The 23,618-nt window shown below is 40.2% G+C and overlaps 1 protein-coding gene across 15 annotated transcripts in view; it reads left to right on the top strand.

Annotated features, from left to right (window-relative positions):
* Positions 1–3,078: 3,078 nt before the first annotated feature.
* LOC126412831 (cytoplasmic dynein 1 intermediate chain-like) overlaps positions 3,079–23,618 on the top strand; it is a 190,330-nt gene continuing 169,790 nt past the window's right edge. For all 15 annotated transcript variants that reach the window (XM_050082675.1, XM_050082673.1, XM_050082677.1 and 12 more), the window contains exon 1: positions 3,079–3,239. The gene's annotated coding sequence lies outside the window, so the exon portion shown is untranslated. The remainder of the gene's footprint in view (positions 3,240–23,618) is intronic.

Genomic DNA, 23,618 nt, shown 5'->3' with positions numbered 1-23,618 from the left:
GTTTGCACAAAAAATACGTTTTCTAAGTATTATTACAATCTGTTGATTGTCTAACAACACAAGTCCCTGATTACGAAACTATTCTGTGAAAATTGCACATCAATAACACTATCCATTTGTGCAATATTTGCAGTGCAAGTTATAGGTGATTAACCCGGGTCTAGTGAAGCAGGGGATACAACCCGTCGGCTTTGACCAATGACGTCATACATTAGTCATAGATAGTAATGTCTTCACTTCGAAGCATAGATAATAAAGCAGTTCTGTGTTCCGGATAAGCGCTATCATCGTACATTAAAATAATTATTCGTAATGATATTGAGGTAATTCGGAATATTAGTTTGTTATTGTAGAACAATTTTTAGTGTCTTATTTTCGTTTATAGGAATGGATTGTCTGTTTGTGGGTATGTAATTTTCGTTACTGTCTGTCTAGGCGAGCTTCGGTTATTAATAGATATTTCCGTGTGATAAGTTCACTTTCCCGTTAGCTTCTTTCACTGTATTTCACTATTTTGACATAGTTCACTGTTTTTTTTTCCTCCAATATGTGTATTTTCGTGTTGTGAAGTACGTAACAGAAATTTCTCGGCTGTCGATCTTCTTTCGTTTCCCAGCAATAGTATGAGTACGACATTTTCGAATGTGTACTTGCTATATTACAGGTGAAACCCCTGACACAACTACAACTTGTATCTCGTCCTTCACTTCGCCTTTACACTGACGACACACCTAAATTTGTATCCCGTCCTTCACTTCACCTTTACACTGACACTATATATGTCAATTGGCGAGCAAGATACAAATGTTGCTTATAGCTATATAGCTCAAGTAACGAATGGGATACTAGCACCGTCCAAGGCAACAAGAAAACTGTACCCCATAGTGAAGTACGGGATACATATTGTACATGTGTCGTCTTCTTGTCTCCGTGTAGTTCAATTGAGGTACAGGTTGCAAATGTAACGTACGTCTATTTCCACCTTTTCGTTACCAGTGTACATATATAGAGGTCAATGGAAGTCTGGTATACATATATTACATACGTAGGTCCTTCTGTCATCAGTAGTTCCTGCTATGTACGTAAGAAAAGACTGTTAGTAATAGCGGAGACGAAATAAACAACACATCTACAATTTGTATCCCGTGTTCCACTTAGGGTTTACTGAAGCGGAGGATACATCGTTCAAGTGAAGAACAGGACAGTAATGCTAGTGAAAACGAAGAAATCGACTTACGACAAACTCCTATTCCGTACTGTACTTAAGCAACACACTTCGAATGAGCTTTCAATTTGTATCCGGTGTTTCATTTACGGTTTAGTGAAGCAGGGGATACATAGTTCAGGTGAACAACAGGACAGCAATGCTTGTTGAAACTAAGAAATCGACGTACGCTGAACTTGTATCCTGTAATGCACTTAAGCAATACAGTTCGAAAGAGTTTCTAGATACAACTGACATACATGTAACGTGATGTATTCTTTGCTAGTAATATATTTCATTCATTTTTTTCCATTGTATTTTGCGGAGAAATGCTAAGATACAAACGCGATATCGTTAACGGGAAAATACTACTGGCTCTTATATATGTGAAGTACAGTTTTTCTCTCTTGCATTCCTTTGTTTCTGAATATTCTTCTCAGCTCTTTCATCTCTGTAATACATGATCTCTGGCCAATTCTGACGTCATTGGTCAAAGCCGATGGGTTGTATCTCCTGCTAAACTAGACCCGATTAACCCTGTATATCACGTGCAAAATTCTAGATTTCATTGCAAATATAAGTTCCTAGTTATCGATATTTTATAAATGATTGTTGCTAAAGATAAACTAAGAAAAGATTACCAATTAAATTTTTAGAACAAGAATGAAAAATGAAGTATCCTTTGTTTGGATTATGTCCATTGTTTTATACCAAAGATGTGATCTCGTACAATCTAGAGTGATAAGCGTTGTAGAAACATGTAAAACAATAATTTTCGCAGCATCGAGCAAACCGTACAAACACTGCATTTTTAAAGTAGCTACTGTACCACTGCAATCTGCACCCAATAGAACTGATCTAGATCCAAGTTACAGATATTGTCGCGATAAATAACAAGACATTTAAGCTGCCAAACTTACTTGAACCAATGCATCAAGCTTCGCACTCATCAAGTCTGAATGTTCAAGGGATGAATAACAGCACTTAATGAAACAAGAGCAGAAAATGTAGCGCTTGGGTGGCTTTATGGATTCTGTTGTTGGTGGCCTCGTTATCAACATAGAAAATGACAGTTCCAGTACTGAAATGGATTCTTCGGATTCGGATATCGAAGAACTTCGGAGATTACCAAATGACTAATTGTCCCTAAGAAGCATATTGCCGAAGTCTTGCCGTATGTTATATCATTCTTCTACTTACAAATTGAATGACATTCCAAGCTATATTATTTCGCTGCTCGTCTGTCTCTGCTTTTTTTTTTCAGGGCTCCTCTCCCTGGGACGTCAGAGAGTTTTCGACCTCTCCATGTTCCCACAACTTTCTCCTTATCCCAGAAGTCTTGTCCAGGATCCATGGAATATAACTAATGTAACATACTGTGGGTTGCTTCATTGATCATTGGTTCCTTTGATCCATGCGAGAGCGTCGAGGAAATACTGAAAAATTTGAACCTGAAAACGCTTGAAGATTGCCGTCAGTGAAAATATATTTAAAAATTATCATATATTTAAAAAGTATTAAGCATCATATCTAGGAACGTACTACAGCCTCCTTCCCCCCCCCCCCCCCCCCCCCCCCCCAAAGAATCCCGTCCATAGATTGCAAAGACGATGTTAGACCATTGACACAGTGCACAGACTTAAGTAATTATTCTTCCCGCACACCTTATGCCAATAGTACAGGGCGAAACGCTCATATGTGTGACAAGGGGAAAAACCTTCAGCCATGCATGTCACAGTGGTTTTCAGCTGTGGCTGTAGATGTAAATTTCCTTGACCTGCCTCAATCGGAAGACCGCAAGTCTATACCTATATACGACACCACATACTGCATGCGTAATCCAAAGATGTTTCCATTACCAAAGATAATGATGTCTTTAGGCCTGGGCGTAGAGTATTGACTTACGAGCGTGACAGGTTGCGAAGTAGGTATATGCACCAAGTTTTTGCGTGGTGTGTTGCAGAAGATATTTGAAACACAAGAAGCAGTTTTTCAATATAACGAACTGGACGACAGGGGTATCTTACTTAAAAAGGTAATATTAATTTCGTTACGGTTCTTTAACAGGCACTGACCGTGATGAGAAATTGTTTGTGACAGATACATCCATAATAATAGCTGTTGTGTCACTGGTGTGAACATCGGGAACCCTCCTGGTGTTTTTTATTTATTCGCATTCCAGTAGATTCAGCTGTGTTATTTTCGAGTGATACTTTCAGGATAAGTGTATCTCGAGGATAGCCAACAGCTTCGAGTGAATACTGCTTCCCTAATACAAAGGCCTATGTCAGTCTTGAAAATCAATTTTCGTATTTTATAGGAAAAATATTCTATTTTATTTGTCGTATACATCATCAACACCTTATGATGTATTTGCCTTTAAAAAAATGCAGAACTGGGTTCATCAATTTATATGGTCTGTGTTATTATTAAAATAACTCTCATTAATTTTTTTTATTTTCAAATTTGTAAAAGCTACTAGTAGCGAAATACGTAGCAACTAATTTTCATTAGAAAAATGTAATTGAGAGGGACTTTGGATAACCATTGATTAGTTTGCAGACCACTGACTCACTGTACAAATAGGTTTTGCAATTCTGTTCGAATTTTCCACAATACTTATATTTCTAAACATGGTAGATTCATTGTTTGTGAGATTAGGAATGTAAAACTTCTGTCAGCATATAGTTTGTAACATTTTATGTAGCTTTTCAAGATGCCGATGCAGACTCTGATTGATTTATTGGATATGAAATGGAGATTAAAGATGAATTTCAGAAAGGTAGGAAACCAAAGAAAATGGGACCTAGATACATTGAATCCAGAGACCGACTGAAATTCTTGAAGTTATCAGAGATAAAACACAGAGAGAGAAATTTATAAAACTGAGCAGAAACCAGATATCAGTAAAAAGATACAATGCGAAAAAATGTTAATACAAAATCCTTGGTTTGGTAACATACTGATCTATAACATACACTTGAGGTCTAGGTTACAATGAAAAACGATAGTTTGGTAGAGTTTTGACAAAGCAGCGTCAAACACTTAAGTTGATCTGGTAGTAGTTGAGAATGTAGTGAGACTATATTGCAGCCTATCCCCCATATTATCCAAATTGTGCACAGAGCAAACAGTGAAGGAGTAGAGGGAGCCAAGGAAAATTTGGGAACGAAATTAAAGTTCATGAAGAATAAATAAGTTTTAAGGCTTTCCAATGACATAATTCTGTCAGTGATGGCAAAGGATTTGGAACATCTGTTGAATGGAATGCATAGGGTCTTGAAGGGAGATTACAAGATAGATTCCATAGTGACTGAAGTTACATTCACGAATCAGTGTTTTATGATGTTGACATGTAGTAAAAAAGTTCCATTAGATTTCCGTATTGTGGAACGATTGAAGTTGATGTGCAGCAGCAGTAAAGTATTCATTTTTAAATTGTTAGGCAGGTTCATCTGACCAGATCTAAACTACCTTCACATTTTCAGGTAGAGTTGACAGTACCTTGCTAATGTATGCAATCATGGTATCTTTGGAATGGGTTATGTTGTCTGAAACAACATCCAATGGGGTGATGAGAACCTGAATGCCACAGTGACAGTGAAAAACTAACTTGTGCTTGTGCCCAGTGTGCACTTTCCACCTCATCTGGATAAACACATGTGTAATTTTCAGCAAAATCATTATGCAGCAATGCAAAGTCTTTAAAATCTTTGCTCAAAACCATTTCTTTTTTGCTGATAACAAGGTGCAAACTGAGCTCTTTTTGTAGCAATGAAGGAGAAACTGAGGAAATGATGTATTTCACTATATCAGCTGTAGAACCTTCTTCTTGGGCTTTAATAATTTTAGAGATGTTTCCTTCCATCTTCCAAACAGACCATAAATACACAAATTCCAGCTCGTCAGTTTTATAGGATGTGTTGAAACTCCACCATTCTGACACGTGTTACATTCATTCTGCCAACAAAGCTCACTGGGTGGCTGGAATATTATTTTTCTTATAAAGGCTACTGATAGGTAATGTTTGTGATATTTACACTAACATAAGTTGTGGGGTAGTTTGCTACTGGTGGCCATACTTCTGCAAACTTAAAATTTCCAATTTGAACTTAAGGGTGTTCCTGTTTGAATGCCTCATGTGTTTCCATGATGGAGATAAGTGACAGATATGAACTGTCTTTCTCATTATTTTCTCTAATCACTGTTGTCCTTCCTGTCAGGTGACTGGTGACTAATGCCATCACAACAGTGGAAACCAGTTACCAAGTCTGTAGTTTCAGAACTGAGGCCTCGATTTTGGGACTGCTGCCATGAGTGGGTCTTTCAGACTTTCCATCTGATGGATTTCCACACACGTCAATGAACAGCTCACAACCACAACTTTGTGTCACGGTGAAGATGGCAAGAAACGATTGGCTTGAGCCATGGCTTTACCTAGAGCACTATGTTTATTTTTGCTAAGTTTTTAATGGGTTGCTGATCTTGCATCTCAATATGTTTTCTAACTCCCCCCTCGTCTTAGCTCTTCTTTCTTCTAATAAGTCATTGCTTATGTTGACTCAACTTTGGAAATTTTTGTTTCTGCTGCTGTTGACTTTTCTAGCATCTTCCAGGTGCTTCTTCATATATAAAACTGTGACTCAGATTACATGACTCACATTACACATTTAATTTTCTGTTTTTACAATATTGGTTGAAATTGAAAAAATTTTAATACTGAAATTAGCTACACATTCACACAAAGAAATAAATTACTGAATGAGGTAAAGTTAGCTCTAACATTCCTCTTAATATAAAAACTTATTTATGTGAAAGTGAATCATGTTACATGAAAGTTCATGCTGTTGCATTATATTAATTATCATAAACTATAATTTACCTACTTCAGTTTTATGCTTTTTATGCTATGTATAAGGGTATGTAACTATAATAAAAATGATATACTAATTCTTACCTGCAAATTAATTGAAACGTAGGTCCAGAATCTCGCCTAATTCAGACTCTAGTCACATGAAAAATAAGTAACATAATAAAAATGGCTACAAATTATTGAGGGAAAGCAATGATGGGCAACAAACTGTTTTTGCCATACAGTAAAAAGTCTAGCCTTTTCAACAATTTGTAAGAAATAGCTAATTTTAAACTTATAAAAAATCATAAGTGTGTCCTACTTTGCATGGTATATCCCAGATGATCAACAAAATTAAAATTAGGTAATGAAACCTGAATTGAATCAGAAGATATTGAAGAGATGACATTAGAAAATGAAACACTAAAGGTAATAGATAAGTTTAGCTATTTGTACAACAAAATAATTGATGATGACTGAAGTGAATAGGATATAAAACACACATGTGACTATAAGCTGCGTTCCTGAAAACAGATTTCAATTAACATTAAACATAAATCAAAGTGGCAGAAAGTATTTTCTAAAGTTCTTTATACAAAGGGTGGAGAAAAATTGTCACACAATTTTTTATCCTGGATAGTTGATGCCAGTAGAAACCAAAATTACTAATGCTATGTGGGTCAACAATGCACAATTTTTAAACTACGGAAACTTGGCGCCATGCAGTCTGATTGGCCACGGGATTGCCCTGTTGCTGGATGCTCTGGACAACGTGGATGCTTTCCTGCTGGAGATCGCAGTGTATCCAAGGCGGCCTGCATGCTCAGTGGTTGTGCGCCAACCTTCCACTCTGGGGGCCTGGAAGTGAATACGCCGGGGTCCTGGTACATCCATTTTAGTTTCTGTTAGTGTGCATACAGAAAGTATTTTACAAATTGTCGGTCCCGAAAAGGACCTTTTTTTGTAGCTACGCCGTTGTTTACTTACAGCAGGTGCTTGAACTGGCAATCCTCTGTCACGACACAACCTTGTTAATGTCAAATCGTGTTCTACCGCATTCGTTAAAAGATTCCTGGCATTGCCCTGATGTGATTGGTGACATGTTGATTGCAATCCATTAATTTTCATGCGCGTTATTGTTGGCTAGTCCATAAAGAAAAACCATATCTCGTTGTTCTTCAGACGAATACTGTGCCACCATGCTTACCGTACGACTAAATTGCAGGAGATGTGTGTGTGCTCCGGATGTCCTTTAATTATTGTTGTTGGTAGTTTAGACCATTTTTATATAAGACATATGTATGTCTAGTGGATATGGTGAGGTTACTGTTCTGGTTAATACTTCTTAAAAATGGCAATTGTGGTGACAGACTGATGTGTAGCATAGCCTGAGATCGAGATTAGAATGGAAGGTGATTGTGATTTGGCGAGACGCCTGTTTTGCTAATATTTTCATTTTGTTAGTGATACCCTCAATCCGGCATTTCTTGTGATTCATACCTCTATGTCGATGTCATTGGTCTGTCAGAATATATCGTGTACGTTATTAACCATATTTTTCCCAAATTGAGATTTTTTGTACTAAACGATAAAAAAATTGGAACGTCAGTGTTTCTAATATTTAGCCTTCTGAATGTAATACAATCACCTTAGTTTGATGGTAAAGAATTAAATACTACTTTTTCCTTGGTTAAATATTTCTTGTGTTCCAGTCTTGGAGTTCGTGTGTGACTCTACTCTACTCGTTGTATTTGGTAAAAGTTACATAGTGGTCCCTCATTGCATTTTATTTTTAGTAGTTCTTGAGTCATATATGTATATAATATCCATAAAAGTACTTTTGGGACTGTCTCGTTGTGTAAATTAGTTTTATGAATTTACATTACAATTTTAGCTTGTATAATGAAAAATACATTAAATATGGCACAGACTTAGACACCAGGCTACGGTACAGATCAGTCTGTTACCAATAACATTTTACATTCTCTAGCTTTGCCAACTCAACCAAATAATCACTTTACAACATAACCTGTAACTCGAACACGCTACACCCTAGTGTGTCACTGGAGCTAATATTTCAGGGCACATCCACTGTCAGTCATTATATGTGCTGTATTTCTGATTACCATCGCTGAAATTTATTGTAGGTTTGACAGTTGTTGTGTAATGTGAGTGAGGGGAAGAGTCAAATTTACAAAACCTTTTCGGCCTGTATCAAATTTTTGAAAAAAAAAAAAATTAAAAAAAAAAGATGAAAATGGGCTAAGAAAGGTCAGTGGAGTTGGAAAAGTAATTAAATAGTACCAAGTGACTGGATTGATAGCAAAAGAATCAGAGGAGTGAAAACGATGTGGAGAATTTCGGTAAACTAAGTAGTTTTCAAAGCCAAGCTTCCAGTTTACCAAAATTGGAAGTTTACAGTCATTGTGTACTACCAATTTTTATTTAGTGGCAGTGAGACATGTATCTGTAATGCAAAAACTACTGTATTTAGTAACTGAGGGTCGCAGTGAAGAGATGTGTCTTGCAAATTGTTCAGAAAGGCAAGAAAACAGCAAAAGTATTGAACAGACTTGAGTGGAAGACATATTTATTGCTGAAATGAAACAAAGTGGAGTTGGGCAGGGCATGTAGTTGATGAATAATGGATTGTTGAAGGGCCAAGAAAGTGTATTTGGTTGAGTCAATGAAATGGAAAAATGGCTGAGGCCGCTACCTAATGGGATATGGGTGGATGATATGAGGAAATATACAGGTACATATGTTGCAGATAATAATGCATGAAGTAGCCCTTAATCATACTGTGGCTTACAATGATGAAAGTATTGACGCATTTGCTCAAGTAAATGTGTCTGTAATGTCATGAAGAACCTACTAGCAAAATTTGTGGATCCAGTGGGATCCCTTCAGCCCCAGCTTTACCACAGAGTTGGTGCTAGAATAGAGAATATCATAAGTCAGTGTATAATCACAGTTATCTAAGAGTAGTTTCTCTTTGTGAAACAGTGTGTATGATAGTTTCAGGAATTAGAAGAGATTGCTCACTGACCTAACCGTATTACTGGCCATGAGTGAAGCATTAACAGAATCGGATAAAGATGTTAAATTATGACAAAATGCAGTGTGTGGAGGAATATGATATGGTGTCTAAGATACTACTGAACTCACATTCAAGAGCAGCACATGTAATGTTTATTTATTTTCCATGTCCATATTAACTAAAAGTTAGTAGATAATTTTACAGTAAATATTAAAGAGAATATCAGTGAATTGGTTCAGTGGTTTTGTAGACCAAATGTGGTAATTATCATCCATCTGTGTCTTCCTTCATTGGTTTCCCTCTTTCCTAGGAATTGGATAATGAATCCAGAGTTCAGTTGTAGTTGCCATTGAAACGGGTCATACGCATTCACTTTCTAGTCCTCCATTAGCGTATCTGATGTATGGAAGCTTTAATCTGTCATTACATGCAAATCTATACAGTGGTATATGCAATTATAATAAAAATATGATGGGGAAATTATCATTCAAGGTCACATAACAGTGAAAAAATGCAAACTCTTCAGTGCTTTTTCAGTTTTGTCAAAATATGAGCTTTCTTTTCTCAGACCTCTAAGGTAGGCAAAATTATTTACAGGGACTTAATTAAACAAAATTTGCTATAAATGTTTGTCTCTGTGATATGGTTCTCCCTGTGATAAGAACAAAACTAATTTTCTCCCCGTGTTCAAGGTATTGACCAGTCTCCACCAACCTCATCATTGATGGGATGTTAAGCTCAGATTTTTCTTCTTATCTACCTTCCTAAAGATGAAATGAAAATGGATGTTTGTGTATTGTTGTATTTATTACAATTTATATTCTCTGTAGTGGCTCGTGCAACATCCAAGTGACCTGCTTGCACTTATAGATCTAAGGAATATGTGTGCCATACGTAAAAAAGTAGATTAATTGTACCAAGAAATGAAATGGTCTTGAGTCCTAAACTGTTTTAAGTATTTTGTAGGTGATATCAATGTGGTTTTTGATTTTATGGTGATAGTGCCCTCCTGCCTGCCCAGAATCTTGATTGTGGCTGCAGTGTAGCTCATGGTCTGTTGCTTTTGGAGGTAACAGTCTGGTCATGAGTAAACAGTCAACAAATGTGGATGTGAAATATAGATACAGATTCACTCATAGAGTAGTCAGAAGGCTATGCAAGCAACATTTGCTTCAAATTTAATGTCGTTCTGCTGAAATCTGAAGCATATTTTGTTACCGCTTCAGTCATTTCTGATATCAAAAAGCATCCATTGTAGCTACACTGGCTTCATATTTTACACGTTTATTTATCAATGTAACTAAAATTATTAAATTTAAAATTATGGTATTATGTAATAGAGAAATCACCAATGAGTGTCTTGGAACATGTGGGGTACATATGTTGTACATCAAAATTTTTAATGTATCTAAAAACACAGATGATGTGACTTACCGAACGAAAGTGCTGGCAGGTCAATAGACACACAAACACACAAACACACAAAATTCAAGCTTTCGCAACAAACTGTTGCCTCATCAGGAAAGAGGGAAGGAGAGGGAAAGACGAAAGGATGTGGGTTTTAAGGGAGAGGGTAAGGAGTCATTCCAATCTCGGGAGCGGAAAGACTTACCTTAGGGGGAAAAAAGGACAGGTATACACTCGCGCGCGCGCGCGCGCGCACACACACACACACACATATCCATCCGCACATACACAGACACAAGCAGACATTTGTAAAGGCAAAGAGTCTGCTTGTGTCTGTGTATGTGCGGATGAATATGTGTGTGTGTGTGTGTGTGTGTGTGCGCGCGCGAGTGTATACCTGTCCTTTTTTCCCCCCAAGGTAAGTCTCTCCGCTCCCGGGATTGGAATGACTCCTTACCCTCTCTCTTAAAACCCACATCCTTTCGTCTTTCCCTCTTTCCTGATGAGGCAACAGTTTGTTGCGAAAGCTTGAATTTTGTGTGTTTGTTTGTGTGTCTATCGACCTGCCAGCACTTTCGTTCGGTAAGTCACATCATCTGTGTTTTTAGATATATTTTTCCCACGTGGAATGTTTCCCTCTATTATATTCAAAATTTTTAATGTCATTGACAACTCTGAAAAGTATTTTGTATTATTTTTGTATTGTAGATTTTGGCAGGCCTTCGTTCTTAACATCCATTTCAGATATTGTTGGTGACTTTTGTTTCAGCAGAAGAGAACTTTATTTTTCCATTGAGAGTATAGAGTCACTTTTTTTTAGTCTCACTGGGCACTTGGCACTTACTCATTATTGCAACTGAACAAATAACACAGCATGAGATGTGCCTATTTTAAGATTTGGCTCTAGTTTTCTAATGCCGTGACAGAGCACTTACGCATGTCATTTGAAACTTGAGTACTTTGTAATTACATACCAGTATCATTAAGCAGGTAGGACATAGTTGATGATCAAATATGTAACTAAACTGTACATTTGAGTTCTAAAATTTTGGGTAAGTATGCATCAATTTGTATGTTACCTGCTAAGACCTTCTTCTGATCAGTTGGAAATTGTCATTTCTCCCCAGATTTGCTGCTGAATTTCAGTAGTGCATTATAGGCATCTCATTATGAAATAATAGTATTTTACTTTTTTATGCCCACTATGTAATTGTCTACATAAGACTACATTTTTGACACCGTTCCAACATTAAATTATAAACAAACTGTGGAATTACACTTTGGTATGCGGATGGAGGTCAGTCTTTTTACAGATGAATCCATGAGTGTCTTTAAGTATATTTGTGTAAATTTTGCACCTATTTCCACGTTTACATTTTCCTGTAGGTATTTTCACTTAGATGCATGTATAGTATAGTGCTGTATGGCATCATACATGCGTAAATAGAAGCAGAACACTGACCGTAATTCTTTTGTGTCAAAATTACTTTCAAGAGTACCAGTTATGGTGAGAGACTGATCTGTAGTACAATGTGAGGTCTAGGTTATGTTAGGTAACAGTGTGGTTACAAAATGGTAAAGCCAAAGTGAATACAAACTCTTCGATGTGGTTACACATATCTGTAGTGTAAGTCGAGATCTAGGTTAAGTTGAAGGGTGATAGTTTGCTTGTGATTTGGTGAAACAGTGTTGAACATTTCAGTTAAACCAGGTTTTTTATCTTTGATAAACCTGAGTCCCAATGCCACAGAATTATATACTATCTTGTAAATATATCAAGTAAGCAGTAAACGTTGTTGGATCTCAGCTGCTTGTTAACTGTGTAATTGTTTATCCCCGTAACACCAAATTTAGTATCAATACTTTGATAATAGTATAGCAATCAGCTAGTTCAAAACTTACAAACATTTGAAATGGCAGTTTTCATTTGTCTAAGACTGGAATATTATCAGCATTAAAGGAAAAATTGAATATGTTCTGCAGATATTTGGATCATCATCATTATGCTGCAGATCTGTCAACATTTAAGTGTAGAATGTCAGGGTAAGAATTGTGATACACACTCTCTTCTTATATTTTTCATGTGCAGTATTTATATAATATATACTAAAATTCTCATTGGAGATGATGTTTTATATAACACATGCATTTATGAATTTGCACAACAATTACTGTTATTGGATGAGGAATTCTGTCTTGTGCAAGACACCTTTAGAGTTTTGCTTTACCCGGACATGTTTCAGCTCATTTAGTGCTGTCTTCAGGGGTCACATTATTTAATTTCTGTAGAATATTTATTAAATATTAACTTTTTGCGAAAACATTTGGTACAGAATATTTACATTTGTGAATGAAGTGGCTGTTGTCAAATATTATACATGGTTTGTTTACAGATCATATTCGAGATATGTATCACTGGGCTGATGCATTTTATGTTTTTTACAAATCTCTAAAGTTCTAGTTTTATAGCTTATTTGGGAAAAGTGGCATTAGTTTACATCCCTTGCATGAAGGCCGGCCGGAATGGCCAAGCAGTTAAAGGCGCTACAGTCTGGAACCGCGTGACCGCTACGGTCGCAGGTTCGAATCCTGCCTCGGGCATGGATGTGTGTGATGTCCTTAGGTTAGTTAGGTTTAAGTAGTTCTAAATTCTAGGGGACTGATGACCTTAGAAGTTAAGTCCCATAGTGCTCAGAGCCATTTGAACCTTGCATGAAGCTATTGGCTACTGAATGTTCATGTTGATAGCTGTAAGCCTGCTACACAAGGAACACAATAACATCAAAGCCATAAGAAACACGCAAAATAACACAACACACATTCATTTTCGTTCAGAAATGCGTAGTAAACAAATATAAAAATTACATTTTGCAGTTTGACGATGACAAGTTGTAGATTGTAATATGTAATAACAATTTTACAGAAAGGAAAGCCACAGAAGAAAGCACAAAAACTACGGAAACGTGTCTGGGTAAAACAAAACTTCAAGAGTGTCTTATGTTAGGCAGATACTTTATCCAGTTTTCTTAGCAAGCATGGAAATAAGAACTGCAACACCACAAGATGATGATTATTATGATTATTTATTTAAAAAATTTTGTTAAATATGGAGCAAATGTTACCAACAATGGACTTGGATCTCAGATAACACTGTTTATCATTTGGTTATCACAGTATTTATTTCATATTCTCAATTATTGGCTTCACCAACTCGCAACCAGATTGTCACCTTCCAAACGATCTCTGACATGGGTTATGCTGACTGTCTTAAAACAAGGTTTTGAAGGATAGCAGCAATACTTAATGCTCTCCAACCAGTAAGATCATTTAAAGAAGCACCTGGGACAGAATTTCTTAAATTCCATGTAGAACTGTATTCATTTTATTACTTCTGAAGATACGTAATGTTTTCCTGAATCTGAAGATAGGTACAAGCACTGTTGTGCTGTACGAGGAATGATCCTGTTGGAGGTGGTATGCCGTTGCTCTCCCCCAACCTTTGAACTGACTTACCCAGCTGGTCATAGGGGGACCCACAGTTTAATGAAAACTATGAAACCTATTGCCTCTTGGCATCTTTGCTGTGTACAAATCATTGTCAGAGGTGATAAAAGATAAGTGACTATGTGAGGATTGAATCGTAGACTTTGATTCATAGTCTATCACTTTCCACTTGGAAAAAATAGCTCGACAAATGGTCTTGACATTTGTAATATTATACTAAACTATAAAAATTTGTTGACTCAGTCCTTCTAATGTGTTGTAAACGATTTTCCCTATATGAACACACAACACACATTATCGTATATGATATTTCAGGCAACTTCCTCATATGAGTGTAATATTTACTACTGCAGCAAAAGAATGTAAAAGTTCAAACCAAAGGCCATAAAGTAAGGAACATGTGTATTGTGCAAACCTTCGTAATTTAAAGACTGGGTACTGTAACTTGTGCAGCTGTGTGCTTGGTTTTCTAGCAGCATTGCTTTACAATCTATGTATAAATTCATTAAAAGAACGCCTTTACTACTGCAGTATGTTACTACTATAATTTATTGCAGACTCGGTGTTCTCTGATTTTGGGCTTTGCATTCGCTACTTTTCCACTTTTTCCACACATTTCTTTGTCCTACTCTATTTTCAAAACTGAAAAGTCTTATTCTCAGTGTAAATACTGTTTCCCAATGTCATTTGTTGCTTGTGTTTGTGATTCAGATGCTAAAACAAGCACTAAAAGGAAATATTTTAACTTTCAAAAAGCTTTTAGGTTATTGACAGTGGTGTGTAGAGTGAACTGATAGGGCATTGTTTGCATGTAATTGTAGTGTTTATTTCTTTTTTTTTACCATGAAAAGTCATAATTTGTGATACTTCATGTTATTTTCCAAAAGTAAAATGCTACAGTGTAACAGACAAAGATTACTTCTGCGTCTCCTTTTTTACCATCTGTCGTTCAGATCCACATGGAACCAACATTTTTTTAAATTTCATTTGTTTACTTTACCTATAAATTGCATCCCTCATTTGGGCTAAGGATTCTTTTGTATGTGCCTGCTGAGTACGGAGCCTCAAGCAATTGCAGTGAGCACAGGTCCCCAAGCTATTGCAGCACCTACTTCCTTCCTTGCAGTGCAAGCTCACATCTCAGACTACCCTTCCTACTTCTATTTCTTTCTCTTGCTGGCAGCTTTTGATATTGACTGGCTATTTCCACAGGTTCCACTTTATTTCATTGACAACTTTGTTCATTTCTCTTGCATCACTTTTTGGAGAAATAAGTTTGGTCCACTTCTGGCTTTCACATCCATGTTCAAATTTTTTGCTGTAATGTGTGGACTGACTATGGAAGAACGTATTAAATAGTGCCCAGTGCCTACAGTGTCAACTACTCTCAGCGCACAGTAACTACGTAGACTCATATATACATTTACAATCCAATGTGGTAGCCAATCTAATGTCCTGGGATCTCATTTACCTTTTAAGTTTAACCCCCTGGCAGTACAGGGATTACACTTGTCTGTGCTGCTATCTCCCAACACATACCAGGAGGAGATGGCCATCTTTCTGGGGCATGAGAACTCCTGGCTGTGGTCATCAGGCTAGATGACCTTTTGCTGCAGTTGGATCCCGTTCTTGTCACCTGGGCCTGTGGAGAGAACCCTTGGTCAGAGTTGGTGGCGTCAGGGTGACATTACGTACATGAAACACATCAATTGAACCAGCACAAGGCCATTTGGATTTGGAGCCGTAGCCTCTGTGTTTCAGGGCTGCTCCAATCTTCATCCAACCCATGCCTACAGCAGACATGCCCTCACTATTTTCGGCCATAAAAAGTTGCAAAGGAGCAGGAGGAGGAGGAGGAGGAGAACAATTGGGAGTAGGCTACTCTGGTGACCCTGGAATTGCCAGACAGGTGCCTTCCGCACTAGTCCCGTGACTAGCCTTCTTGTAGAAGCTGGAATCCCTCCCCTACAATTCCGCCTACAACAGTTGCTTGCATCATACATCGCCCACGTCCATGCCTTGCCCGACCACCCAAACCATTTTCCATCTTCTGCACTCCCCTCCCCACGACAGCGGCCTAGGTCGGGTCTCCCAATTGCGGTCCACATTCATTACCTTCTCTCGTCGTTAAGTCCTTTCCCCTTCCTCCATCCTTCCGGTCCTCTTCTTCTACCCCTGCTTCGTCCCTCCCTTGCTTGCGGCTTTGCTTGGATTTGTCCTGTGACTCCAAGTCCTCCGTTCCACCTGCCAGTCTTTGTCAACAATTCATGGCTCTTTTTGCCTCGTTTTGCAATGCAGATGTAGTCTACACCGATGGTTCTGTGGTCGATGGATGCTCTGGGTTTTCTTTCATCCACGACAATTACATTGAGCAGCATTCCCTACCTTGTGGGAGCAGTGTTCTCACTGCGGAGCTGGATGCTCTTTATTGTGCACTTGCTCACCTTTCCTCCTGTCCTGGGGAGTCATTTGTCACATGCAGTGACTCCGAGTGGATTGCAAGCACTCAACCAGTGTTTCTCGGGACTCTTTGGTGTGCGGTATTCAAGATGCTGTTTTTGCTCTCGCAGAGTGTGGATGTTCAGTGATGTTTGTGTGGACCCCGGGCCACATCGGCATTCCAGGAAACGAATGTGTCGATCGGTTGGCCAAGCAGGCCACCACTTCGCCACCCCTGGAACTTGGTTTCGTGGAAAGAGAGCTCTGGTCAGCCCTACATCGCAAGGTCCGCGATGTCTGGAGTTCTGAATGGTCTGTCTTGAACACGCAAAATAAGCTCCGTATGGTAAAGTCGTCCACGGCCGTATGGAACTCATCCTTGAGGAGCACGTGTAGGGGCTCAGTTGTTCTCTGCCGTCGCTGAATTGGACATACGCAGTTGACCCACAGCTATCTCCTTCGCTGTGAGAACCCGCCCAAGTGTCGCTGTGATGCAGGGCTGACAGTGGTCCATCTTCTGATGGACTGCCCCCTTTTAGCCCCCTTCCGGCAGTCCTTTAATTTACCAGCTGCACTTCCTTTAATTCTAGGTGATGATGCCTCTATAGCTGACTCAGTGTTACGTTTTATCTGTGCAGATGGGTTTTATCACCCACTCTAGTGTGGGCACTCTCGCATGATTTCTCAGGTTACACCCACTCCAGCGATTTTTAATTTTGACGTGGATACCAAAATAGTGTCATTTATGGTAACAAATTGTGTTGGTACCTCTATCAACACTTTCCACCTGGAGGTTCTTCATTTGTAGTTGAGTGGTTGACCTTTTCCCTAATCCATTAACCACTGTAGTCTGTTTTACTCTAGTCAACTATTTGCTCTGCTCCTTTTAAGTGTCCTCTATTTTGTGTTATTGCAGTTTTCATTTTAGCTCTGTACCCCTTGGTGTTCCTTCCCTCTGGGTGCAGAGGTTACACTTTTACTGTATAGGCCTTTTACAAGTATGTGTGTTTGGAACAGGGGACTGATGACCTCGATGTTAAGCTCCCATCAAACCCCAAAACCAATCAACCATGGATTGGAATTTTTATGAATGACAGTCCTCCATGTCCGTCTTTTGCGATTGCGTAGAAGAACGTTCTGGACTGTTTGAGTTAGTGATTTGACCATGCAGATCACTCAATACAAATCCCAGCAAACATTTATGGGACATAATTGAGAGGTCACTTGGTGCACAGAATCCTGCACTGGCAACACTTCTGTAATTATGGGTGGCTATGGAAGTGGCATGGCTCAGTATTTCTACAGGGGATTTCAAACAACTTGCTGATTCCATGCCACATAGTTTCTGCACTACACTGGACACTGGACACTCAATAGGGGATATTCCATGAATTTTGGCACCTCAGTGTGTATGCCTCTTTCTGACAGGTGTTGGCCAGTCTGTAGTCTTCTGGGCTACTAAAGATAAACAACTGTTCCATATCTCATCCTTCTGAGTGATCTTGTATCAAAGCATCATTTCTTACTGAGCATCTTGTGGCCCGCCATCTCACTTCCCGACAGTGTCAGCATCTTTTTCGTACCCGGCTACCTTTGCAGAAACGACAGGTTGACTGCACTCCTCTATATTTCACTCCCCCCCCCCCTTGACAGGTAACTGCTTGTGACTCTTGCCTCATCTCAGGATATGGCCCAAGGCACTGATTCAGTTCATAATCAGATGATCTAGCATCTGAATGTTACTAAAAGGCTTCATCTACTCGGGGTCTTGAATCGTAATTGTCTCGAAGGTGTTTTCCCTTCACAGTGGGGAGATACTATTATTGTCCAAATCCTTAGGCCAGGCAAAAACCCAACATCTGTTGACAGCTAATAATTGATTAGCCTCACCAGTGTTCTCTGCTACTTGCTTGAAAAGATGGTTGTCTGCAGATAATCCTGGGTTCTTGAACTTCGGGGCTTTTCGTCCCGCTATTAGTGTGATTTGCAGGGGTGAGGGTGGGGGATGGGGAGGAATATCCACAACTGACCATTTAGGTAGGTTGGAAATGGCAAGCCGACAGGCGTTTTGTATGCACCAACCCCTCATTGTAGTTTTGTGACCTACATAAAGCATAACACACAGCCTGACACCATCGCATGTTATGTACCTCCATGACAGGCTTTCGAGGCCCCGTACCAATTTTTGTCATTTTTATCCCACCAATTGTTCCAGGTTAACATTGATACTTCACTCAGCATTACGCAGACCACCATGCTGAGTGTCCACATTTCCTATTCACCATCGATGGGCTAGTGACCTCTGTCAGGTCACTGAAGCCATCCCTGCACCGTATATCAATGAGTTTTACATTTGGTATAGCTCCCACTCTGTAGCATTGGCTGAATGCCAGATTCAAGGTATGACTGAACAGCAACTCCTAGGCACCATGCAAAGAACCTCTGCTTGAGCCCTCTGCTGTGGTTTCCAACTGTCTCCTGCAAAAATGTGGGTCATCCATTTGTTGTCATAACACAGTCCATAATGATCTGGAATTCTACTTGTGTAACCAGCACATGGATTTTATTACCCAGTCCTGATGTTTGGGCCTCCTTTTTGATAAAAATCTGACTTGTCTGCCTTACATTAGTCAACTAAAGAGTAGCTGCACACGGAAGCTTAATGCCCTCTGTTCATTGCACACACCTCTTGGACTGCAAAATGTGCTGCTTTGCTCTGTATGTACTAGGTCCCAATCACTGATGGAAGCTTCCCTCTTCAGCTCTGACAATACCAACTGGTGCTCACATAAAAGTGCCATCTGAGAACCTGCCCCTGATCTTTTCACATTCTTTATGTATACAATGGTCGTTGACCCTCTAATACCCCGAATGGGATTACTAATTGGTATGTGCCTCACATGCCTCTGCCGGGACCTCCATCTAACCTCCTTAGAATGTGTTGTTGCTGTTGCACCGCATTTTGAAAGCTTCTATTCTCCTTTTGTCTAAACTGTTTATCCTCCATGTTTTACTTCCATACATGGCTACACTCCAAATACCTTCAGAAAAGACTTTCATCTATATTTGATGTTAAAAAATATCTCTTCTTCAGAAGTGCCTTTCTTGCCATTGCCTGCCCACATTTTGTATCCTCTCTACTTTGGCCATTGTCAGTTATTTTGCTGCCTAAATAGTGAAACTTTCCTACTGCTTTGAGTGTCTTGTTTCCTATCTAATTCACTTAGCATCACCTTATACAATTCTGCTACATTCCATTATCATTTCAGTACACTATCCATTCCATTCAACTGCTCCTCCAAGTCTTTCGTCGTCTCTAACGGAATTGCAGTCTCAATGGCAAACCTCGAAGTTCTTAATTATTCTCCCTGGACTTTAATTCCTACTCCAAATTTTTCTTCGGTTTCCTTTACTGCTTGCTCAGTGTACAGATTGAATAACATCGACAGTAGATTACAACCCTGTCTCACTCCCCTCTCAACCACTGCTTCCCTTTCTTACCCCTTGGCTCGTATAACTGATGTCTGATTTCTACACAAGCTGTAAATAGCCTTTCACAACTTGTATTTTACCTCTGCTATTTTCACAATTTGAAAGACTGTTCCAGCCAATAATGTCAAAAGGTTTCTCTAAGTCTACAAATGCTATAAATGTAGATTTGCCTTTCCTTAACCTATCTCTTAAGATATGTCATGGGGTCAATATTGCCTCATATGTTCCTACATTTCTCCAGAATCCAAACTGATCTTCCCCGAGGTCGGCATCTACCAGTCTTTCCATTCTTGTGTAAAGAATTCGTGTTAGGATTTTGAAACCATGATTTACTAAACTGATAGTTCGGTAATTTTCACACCTGTCGGCAATTGCTTTTTTGGAATTGGAATTATTACATTCTTCTTGAAGACTGAGGGTAACTCGCCTGTTTGATACATCTTGCACATCAGATGGAAGAGTTTTGTCATGGCTGGTGCTCTCAAGGCTATCAATAATTCTGATGGAATGTCATCTACTCCTTGGGTCTTGCTTTGACTTAGAACTCTGAAAGTTCTGTCAAATTCTTCTCATAGTATATCATCTCCCATTTGATCTTCATCTACATCCTCTTTCCTTTCTATAATATTGCTTCACGTTCATCTCTCATGTATAGACCCTCTATATACTGCTTCCACCATTCTCTACCACCTGTGGGTCCGGGGGTTGGAATAGGCCCGAGATATTCGTGCCTGACGTAAGAGGTGACTAAAAGGAGTCTCACACATTTCGGCCTTTATGTGATGGTCCCCTGTAGTGTTTGGCATCCATTCTTCAAAATTTCCTTGAAGAGCGAGCCAGTTGGGGAAGGGCGTTTTACATGGTGTATCTTGTCCATCATGCTCTGAGACCTATCCTTCGTCAATGTGGATCTGTACTTCTGCTCATTCTCAACTGTTGGGCGAGGTCACCCTCCTCGGTGCGTATTTTTCCATCAGCTGTGCAATACTGTTTTCTACACTGACAATGATAATGGACTTGTTTGCTTGGTTGCACCTGATACCCAGCGTGGTAGCCAGTCTGTTGTGGTGGGGCCTCCATGTACCCTGTTGGTTGTAGCCCCTGACCACACACGGATCACTCTGCTGATGACTGTGCCATTAACTCCCCATGTATGCAGCAGAGTAGATGCCCTTCACCCTGGGGCATTCGTACTCCCGGCAATGGCCATCCTGCCAGGTGGCGTTTGCTGCAGCTGGGTGGCGCCCATGGGGAGGGCTCCTGGTCAGAGTGGGGGGCATCAGAGCAGATGCCATGTGATGAAACATAGTACATCCACCCTTGTTGGTGGTCAAACACCAGCAGTCTCTTAAGCATTCACGGGCCCAATTCAACACACAGAAGTACGACCCTAAATCGGTCGCATCCCTGGTCACACCATGAGGGGAAAGTCAGGCTAAGGATGGCAGCAGCACTTATTCGACCTGGTACCACGTATGTTCAAGAACTGATGGGGAATCTTTCATGACAACGAAGTCTCAGTTTTTTGTTCAGCATTTATAGGACAAGTTTGGGGAGGTGGAGGGCTTGTCCAAAATGAGATCTGGGTCTGTCTTGATCAAAACAGCATCCTCTGCCCAGTCACAGGCATTACTTGCTTGTGACAAGCTGGGGGATGGTTCTGTAACCATCACACCCCATAAGAGCTTAAATATGGTCCAGGGTATCATATTTCACAGGGACCTTCTTTTGCAGTCTGACGATGAGCTGCGCACCAATTTAGTGGTGAGGTGTACATTTCATTCAGCATGTCTACTGGGACCCAAGGGATAATAAGTTTGCCACTGGTGCCTTTATCTTGGCCTTAGAGGGTGATACATTACCCGAGAAGGTCAAGGTGATGGTCTACCGGTGTGATGTAAAACCCTGTATCTCTCCCCCAATGCAATGCTTTAAATGGTCGAAGTTCGGTCATAAGTCTTCCTGCTGTACTTCCAGCACCGACATCTTCCTGCTGTACTTCCAGTGCGCCAGTCGAGATTGCGGATGCCCGTCTCATCCCAATACTCCATGTGCCCTGCCTCCCATCTGTGCCAACTGTGGAGAGCACCATTTGCCTTGCTCGCCTGACTGCAGGATTCTCCAGAAACAAAGAAAAATCATGGAGTACAAGACCCTGGACCAACTGACCTACACTGGGACTAAGAAGAAATTTGAATGCCTACATCCTGTGCAAATGACATCGTCTTATGCTGCCGCTACAACAGTTCCAGCCCCATCAGCTCTGTCAACCCCAGTCACCTCTCAGAGCCAGAAGACTACACCTGCCCTCTTGATGGTGGGGGCACTTCCCTACTTGTTGCTCCGGCACCACCTACTTTGGGGGCAACAACCTCCGCCCCCCCTCAACCATCAGGGATATCAGTCCCCACTTCTGCACTGGAGAAGTGTAAGTCTTCTTCGGTCTCTCTCGCTAGGAAGGGGTCTCTTGGGTCACTCCCTTCCCAGGTGTTTCTGCTAGTGGGAAAGATGGCACCCGCCAATGGCTGAAGAGCCCAAAAGCAGCTGGTCATAGAACTTCATGCTCGTCCTCAGTCCTGGAGACTGAATCATTGAAGTCCTCCCAGCCAGGGAAACCCAAGGAGCAGCGAGAGAAATCCAAAAAGATCTCCAAGACAAAGGGAATTGCGGTAGCACCCACTCCACCGCTACCAACAAGCTTTGCATCTGTGGATGAGGTGGAGATCTGGCGTCCACTGAGGACCTAGGTCTCACCGGACCCTCACACAATGGATATACACTGCTCAGGCGATAAGTTGGTGGCAGCAGGTGACCCTGAAGTGTAAATTGCCTCATTGAATGTTCCATGCGTTTCCAGTCTCACGATGACATCATCCTCCAGTGGAATTGCGGCAGTTTTTCCACTGCCTAGCTGAGCTACGGCAACTGGTTAAGCTTTACACCTGCTTTTTGCATTGTCCTTTAGGAAACCTGGTTCCCAGCAATGCGGACCCATGCCCTCCGTGGCTATAAGGGATATTACAGGAACAATAGCGACTATAATAGAGTGTCAGGTGGAGTTTGCATTAATGCCCTAAACTCAGTCTGTAGTGAAACTGTGCCCCTTCAAACCCCTCTTGAAGCAGTGGCTGTCAGAATAAGGACGACGCAAGAAATAACTGTCTGCAATGTATATCTTCCTCCAGATGGTGCAGTACACCTGAATGTATTAGCTGCACTGATTGATCAGCTCCCTAAACCTTCCCTACTTTTAGGAGATTTTAATGCCCATAACCTGTTGTCGGGTGGCACCGTGCTTAATGGCCGAGGCAAAGATGTTGCAACTTAAGTGCCTCAGTTTGACCTCTGCCTCTTAAATACTAGGGCCGTCACACATTTCAGTGTGGCTCATTGTGGTTACTCAGCCATTGATTTATCAATTTGCGGCCCAGGACTTCTCCCATATATCCACTGGAGAGCACATGACAACCTGTGTGGTAGTGACCGCTTCCCCATCTTCCTGTCACTTCCCCGGAGTCAGCCACACAGATGCATGCTCAGATGGGCTTTAAACAAGGTGGACTGGGAAACTTTCACCTCTGCTGTCACCATTGAATCTCCCCCTTAGGGGAATGTTGATGTTATGGTTGAGCAGGTGAGTACAACAATCCTTTCTGCAGCAGAAAATGTGATCCCTCGTT

This window comes from Schistocerca serialis, chromosome 7 (assembly GCF_023864345.2).
Source record: "Schistocerca serialis cubense isolate TAMUIC-IGC-003099 chromosome 7, iqSchSeri2.2, whole genome shotgun sequence".
NCBI lineage: Eukaryota > Metazoa > Arthropoda > Insecta > Orthoptera > Acrididae > Schistocerca > Schistocerca serialis.
The sequence above is the reverse complement of the archived record's forward strand: the minus strand, read 5'-3'. Positions and strand labels throughout refer to the sequence as shown.